The sequence below is a fragment of the Pinus tabuliformis genome, chromosome 2_2 (genome assembly GCF_031772625.1).
Source record: "Pinus tabuliformis cultivar Carrire ecotype Pingquan chromosome 2_2, CPIR1, whole genome shotgun sequence".
NCBI lineage: Eukaryota > Viridiplantae > Streptophyta > Pinopsida > Pinales > Pinaceae > Pinus > Pinus tabuliformis.
This window is the reverse complement of record NC_142300.1, coordinates 463421403-463428991: the sequence shown is the minus strand read 5'-3', so window position 1 is coordinate 463428991 and position 7589 is coordinate 463421403. Positions and strand designations below refer to the sequence as shown.

The window sequence follows — 7589 nt, the reverse complement described above, 5'->3', positions numbered from 1 at the left end:
AAACCAAATCTGTATATGTTCGACAGGGAAGGATGGATGCATCTGTGACTTTATTTTTGATAAAGGTGCCATTGGAGACTACTCAAATAAATTGATTTTTGCTGGAATAAAAAATGTCCCAGAAATTACTATGGTTACAGACAAAGCCATTCTTGGATGCCTGCAAGCTTGTGTTACTAGTCATTGACAAGTTTGGCGCTGCTATGGCACTTGTGAAGGCTGATGTTGATAGGCAGTCTCTCAATTGGGCGTATACTCTCTGCAATTTGATACACAATATGTTGTCTTTGCGTTATGGTCACAGTGATATGTATGGAGGTCTCAACGTTGTTCTGCAATGGGTGTATTGTTTCTACAGATCTATGTTGGCAACTATATTCATATATACATATAGAATAATGTCTATGGTCAGCGGTACTTATATGGTTGGCACAAGCACTCTCCCGACATCCCTATAGTTTCAGCGTCACTATTATATTGACCTGTTTCAGCACTAGATGAGTCTCGGCTCTGTCATATAGTATGTATGGCATGATCAATTGCAGAGCATCACAGATGTATGATAGCAGTATTGTATATATGGTTCAGTTTGATATGTGTCTCAGTTCAGTTCTATGAATAGCAGCATTGGCATTCTTTTCGTTGACATCACCATTACAATATATGTATGGCGCTATTGGCATCACAGTTCAGGAATATTATTGTGAAAATCAATAATGACCAAATAATTCATGTCAACCTCACTCAGGAGAATCCAAAGCCACTTATTGCTGGGATTCAGTCCATTGGGTTGAGACCAACATAACCTTTGTCGGGTGTTCTGATATCTACTTAGAATATCCTTTCTTTGAACATCAGATCCATTGGTTCTCCATCTTCAATTCATTTATGATGGTTATTTTACTCACGGGTTTAGTCTCAATGATTCTGATGCAGACTCTGAGAAATGACTATGCAAAGTATGCTCGCGAAAAAGATGATTTCGGTAGCAATAGCTGGCTCATGAATATGGCCCAAGAGGTGTGTAAACAGAAAGACCATGAGGCAGGGTTCAAAGGAGCTACCTATGTTGATTGCCTTCAAAAGCCATGTTTCTTATGTAAACAGCCTGGGCACACCACGATGACATGCCCACATCGCATAGCGACAGAATATGGGGTTGTCCCTGGCCCCCGCAAATATGTCCAGAGTGGCTTTGACTTTGTATTTGAACGGCAAATCAGAAATCATATCAATATGATCAAGCCAACTTATGTTATTCCCAACCAGGTTGACTCTGCTATCATCAAGTTACACAGTAGACGGATAACTTGCTTAGAATTTCACCCTACTAAGAACAATATTATCATGTCAGGAGATAAGAAAGGTCAAATTGGTATTTGGGACTATGAGAAAGTGACAGAGAGGACAGTTTATGATACAGTACATTCCTTCGTTCTGAATAGTATGAAATTTCATCCCGTGAAGGATGATTATATATACACATCAGGATCTGATGGAACACTTAGCTGCATTGATATTGAGACGGGAGTTCCAATCCTCCTGATGGACTGCAATCCTGATGGATGGAATGGACTGGCAACATGGAGAATGCTATATGGCATGGATATCAATTCAGAGAAAGATCTTTTACTGGTTGCAGATAACTTTGGGATTCTTTACCAGATAGACATTCGCTCAAATAAGAAAACAGAGGAACCCATTCTAATCCACAAAAAGGGTTCTAAAGTTGTGGGACTTCATTTCAATCCATTAAATTCAGATCTTCTGATCAGCTGTGGCAATGATCATTTTGCTCGTCTTTGGGATATTCGCCAATTAAAAGTTGGGGCCTTCCTGGGAGAGTTGAAACACCCACGTGTTGTGAACTCTGCTTAGTTTTCGCCAAAACCTGGCAGTAAAATCATGACTACCTGCCAAGATAATCGGATACGTGTATGGGATTCTATCTTTGGTGATTTGAGCTATCCAAGCCATGAGATCGTCCATAGTCATGATTTTAATCGTCACTTGACCTGCTTTCGTGCCGAATGGGATCCAAAGGATCCGTCCAAGTGCCTTGCAGTTATTGGTCGTTACATAAGTGATAATTTCAATGGCATAGCTTTGCATCCAATTGATTTCATCGATACAAGCAATGAACAGCTTGTCGCTGAAGTAATGGATCCAAACATAGCAACCGATCTCCTACTAATGACTTCAGTCCTGATTCGATGGGATCTGCGCTCCAGTTTGTTAGCCATCAGAGGATTTTAAGGGGAACGATCTTCTGTTTTAGGAAAAAGAAATGACTCTATCTCTATTTTTGTAACTGCAGGTGAAACAACGCCCCTGTTTTGGGGTCGATTTGTTTTTCCCCTAGCAGAGTTTTATTTAATGTATTAAAAAATCATTTGAAAAGGTTAGAGAGAGAGAGAAAATTTCTGAGAGAGCTGGTGGAGAAAAACAAAGCTTCTATTGTACCGTTTTGACAGAGATTTTAATAAAAAATGCAGCTCTGACCCCTGAGATTCCTGTGGTATGAAATTTAACATTTGTGTCATCCTTTGTTTCATATGTAGCCTGTTATGTGTTCATTTCATTTCATGATCGTTTCCAATTGAACAAATGAAGTGTTAAGGTAGAATTCATAATTTGTATGCTCTGCCTTTAAGTTTGTTCATATTTAATGTTTTCTTCTGTTTGACAAAGATTCATCTTCTATGCCCTTGTCAACTCCTTAGCAGTCTTGCCGTTCCATTTAATCTCAATTTGATGTTAAAATTTCTTGCCTACCTTGCCTCAGGAGATAATCTGTGTTTTTTATTATATTTCTCGGTTCAAGCTGTTTCTTTGCCCCATGCAGCCCAGAAAACCCCATCATCCATTAAAACCCCTTTTCCTATCAATTTACTAGCCTAAAATCAGTATTCCTTATTGGTCATCTCAGCCCCTTTGAAGACTTTTCTGCCGAGATAGACCCGGAGAGAGCCCTCTCCTGTCCTCGTAGGGCTAGCTACGAGGCTGAGCGTGGTTTGATGTTGCCTTGAGTTTCGCCTTTTTCAGCCTGAGGAAAATTCGAGCACTAACAGAACCCACATCTCAGAATCTTGATATTCTTCCCCATTTGATCACAAATGTTAGATTTTCACCTACAAGAATTATGCATTATGTACTACATTTTGTACTTAGTCATGTAGCATTTTTTTGTATAAATAATTTCGGCAATGGATCCGTGTGGTAAATGAACTTCGCACAAATATCTTTTGAAAATGTTGGAAAAAACATCTCTAATCATATAAAAGTCAAGAAAACTAATGATAATCAACCACGAAGTGGAAGATGTGAATTGGCGGAAAGTTGTGAAATTATGGTATGAAATGAGCTAAAAATATAGGAATTTTCGGTTATGATTGGTGATATTGTACAGTGGAAAAATGGGCATATTTTAGCCCCAACATTTCTCCTCTCATCATTCATAACATTTAAATAGACTACATAGGAAGCATCAACAATAAATGACTAGAGAGAAACTCAACTTAACTGAACTAAATTTGAACCGACTATGACACCTAACAGACAATGCAATTAAATATGATGATACCTACCAAACAGTGATATTAATATCTCAATGCCCCCTCCTAATCTCAAATGTTACAAGTAGTGGCACTTACAATGCCTAGTCTCTTTCTTCGAACTTTAAATACATTTTTTCCCAAATTCTTTGTGAACGTATATGCAAGTTGATCTTTTGAATCACAAAAAGTAAGTAATATGTCTCCATCATCGAGAAGCTCACGGATGAAATGAAAACGTGTGTCAATGTGCTTTCTCTTTTTGTGAAAGACGTGATTTTTTTATAAAGAAATTGCAGTATTGTTATCACAGTAAACTATAGTTGGCTCCTTCTAAACATTTAAAAGATTTGCTAATAGTCTTTTGAGCCACACTGCTTGACAAGCTGCTGAAGTGGTAGCTACATATTCTACCTTTGTTGACGATATTGAAACTTTTGTTTGTTTCTCGGATGCCCATGAAATCATATTGGTTCCAAGATGAAAAACATACCCTGAGATGCTTTTGTGATCATCTAAATTGCCTGCATAATCGTTGTTTGTATAACCTGAAAGTGAGTTATCTTCAAAATGTGTGTAGAGAAAACAATAGTCTAGGGTCCCTTCAATATATCTTAATATCCCTTTTGCAACCTTCGAGTGAGAAATCTTGGGTGACTACATAAACCTAGAGAGAAAACTAACTGCAAACATGATTTTAGGTCTAGTTGCGGTGAGATATAATAGAATACCAACTAAACTTTTATCCAATGTGGAATCAACTGGTGGTGCTACATCTTGTATGCTCAAACTTAGTGCCTTGAGAAAATGGTGTATCATCTGGTTTGAAATTGGTCATTCTAAACTTTCGGAGAATGTCAGTGGCATACTTTTATTAACCAGCAAAAATTGCATTAGCAGATTGTTGAATTTCGATGCCTAAGAAGTATTTCATGAACCTTATATCAGTCATATCAAACTTCATTTGCATTTCTTCCTTGAAGTCTTCTAACATCAGAGTTTGTGTATAAAGAAGATCATCAACGTAAAGGCATACATTGATAATTTTACCTTCATGAGTTTTCATATACAACGTTGGCTCATGGCTTGATCTAGGTGGATATTGGTGGTCACCCACCTATTCCACTTGGATCCCCACCATTGTTTCTTTTCAGTTTCCTTAATTGTAGCACAACTTGCTATTTTTGGCAGTTTTTCTGGTTTTTAAACTTCTGGAGTTGTTTTGAGCGACTAAAATATGTTTTGAGATAAAACAAAGAGACCAGAAATGTGCCAAACAACCTACCAACTTATTTTTGGCCCCCTCTTCACGATCTTCGAAACGAGGTATTATGATAGCCAAACACAGATCGTATGCCAAAGTTACAACCCTAGGAAGTTGACATTCCAACTTACCTAACGGAGCCCATAAGCTTTTGGTGCTTCATTTCCTAGGGTTAGGTTTTTGGATGTTTAGGGTTTCTCATTATTTATCAATGATAAAAAGGCCAACCAGCCTCATTGTAACATAGTTCAGAGCATGTAGCAGCCACATCTCCTCTCAGAGATAAGCTACCATCGTCGGAGCTAGGTTATTTCCATAATGTATGTAAGCATATTTCATTTCTTTAATATTAATGAAATGAAGTTTTATTTATGTTTCATCTCGATGTCTATGTTCATATCTATATTCTGTTGTGTTCTTGTATAAGTCTGAATTAGTGGTATCAGAGCAGTTTTCTCTTTCTCTATTTTTCTTTGCATGTCCCCAACAAGGTCAGGGTTAAAGGAGTTAGGGCTTGAACTAGTTTAACCTTTGCAAGACCAGCCTCACAAACCCTGACGACCTCCCATGGTAGAAGAAAAGAAAGATGAGGGAGCAGGAGATCCTGTCAAAATATTTCTCGAGGAAGATTTCGAGTGGCAGAGGAACACGATGATGGATAAATTTGTCTAGATCCTTTGGTGGGCTACCCACAGGCGACGCATCTTCATCTAGTAGCCACTCTAGAGGTGCCACTCCCTTTAAGGTACAAGTCAACTTTGACATTCCCATATTTGAAGGCTAGATAGATGCAGACCCCGTAGATAGATGGTTAAATATGTTGGAAGGATATTTTCAGTTCACAACTTTTCACATTGGGAAAAGATTACTTTTGCACTCCTCAAAGTCACCCCCCATGTCAAGGACTAGTGAGAAACCTAATGCAAACTAAAGGATGAGAGGGAATCCTAACGGTTTTCAGCCACGCCCACTTGAAATTATTTCCAAGATGTTATCAAGGAATAATAATACCATATCAGGAGCTATGAAGATAATATAAAGTGGACCACGCTCCGGTAGAGAAGGGACCAAGACGTGTTCGAGTTCACAAATATTTTTCATACCCTTCGCATCAAGTTGGGTATCAAGGATTATGAGCGGCATTTGGTACTCAAGTACCACGACTATCTATGCAAGTACATCCAAGATGAGATGGAGTTCCTGTACATCTCCTCACTTGGCATCACCTATCAATATGCTTTCAATATCGAGAAATTTAAACAGATGAAGCAAAACTTTGGATCTAGGAATCCAAAACAAGGGAAAGGTGCCCCCAAACCAAAAGAACAAGGAAAAAATCCAAGGCAAGGCGACCCAGGATAACTCACGAAGTTGTAAGCAAACATTAGGGGAATTTTGAGGTCTAAAATGGGCATCCTAAGAAAAACGTATAACCAAAATAAACTTTATAAGAACCAATAGGATCCAAGATGATGATGTCAACCATGGGGGACAATTCACCCTTTTTGGAGTAAAAAAGTAAAAATAATAAAATAATAAAACTACCTTTTCAACTCGTATTTTCAACTTATCTACCTAAGGTTTTACTCAAATTTCGAGTGAGAGTATTTGTTGGATGAAAAAATTAATTTCTTATCCAAAGAGTACCCATGTTACATACTTTCGATGGACCCTGCTACACGAAAAATGAGAAATACAAGAGAAAATATGATTGCAATCACATTTTTCATGTATTTCTCTTTTTTTGTGTAGAAAGGTCCATCAGAAGTATGAAACATGTGTAATAATTGGATGAGGAATCAAATTATGCATCAAATGGATTTTTCCCCTCGAAATTTGAGTAAACCAGTAGGGAGATAAGTTGAAAATATGAGTTGAAAAAATAGTTTTTCTTTTTTCCCTCTAAAATTTGATGATGTAATCTAATCTTATTTTATTATTTCCAATATTATTTTTTAATTTCTTTAGGAGGCCCATTTTAGACCTCAAAACTCCCCTAATGGAACAACACCATGAAGACAAAGAAGGACACAGGGAAATGATGTGAGTTCCATAATATCCCCACTCACAACACAAGTGAGTGTTGAAGCAAGCAGTCACTTGTGGTCGTGCTGAAAGCTTTCGAATCAGATGCATGTTTTGACTCTGAGTCAGAACCCAAAGGGGAATGACAAAGGGAAGCATATTATTGCTATGGAGCCTAGTGCCTCTGTTGCCACTACCAAGCTCTAGAATATTGATCCTAAAGATCTAGCGGATGGGGAGCGGCTCTTCCACTCACAGATTTGGGTGAAGGGTTCCCTGCAAAATTTCATTATCGATAGTGGAATCCAAAAGAACCTCATTTCAGCAAAGTTCATAAGGCGATTTGGCCTACTGACCGCACCACACTCGTAACCATACACAATGGGGTGGCTTCAACAAATATGAGATATTCGTATCAACCAATAATGTCGCCTTCCCTACAACATCAAGCCCTTCACATATGAAGTACTATGTTATGTTGATCCTCTTGAATTTTGTGATGTATTATTAGGAAAACCATACTTTTGGGAGCGTCATATTGTGTATGAGTCTATGTCTCACACTGTTATTATTTCTTTGGTCAATAAGTTATAGAGGATACTAGAGGTAGCACTGCCTATCGCCATCTCTTCGATCTCTGTGAAACAATGCAGTAAGATCATTTCTCAGACCGAAAAAAAATTCTTCCTAATGATTCACTCTCAGGGCAAGAAGAAGGTTGTGGCCCCATCTGTGACCTCTAGACA

General features: G+C 38.1%; 1 pseudogene; it reads left to right on the top strand.

The window, feature by feature from the left end:
• The first annotated feature begins 1024 nt into the window (after positions 1-1024).
• On the top strand, positions 1025-2044 carry LOC149193307 (protein DAMAGED DNA-BINDING 2 pseudogene; annotated as a pseudogene).
• Positions 2045-7589: the final 5545 nt, after the last annotated feature.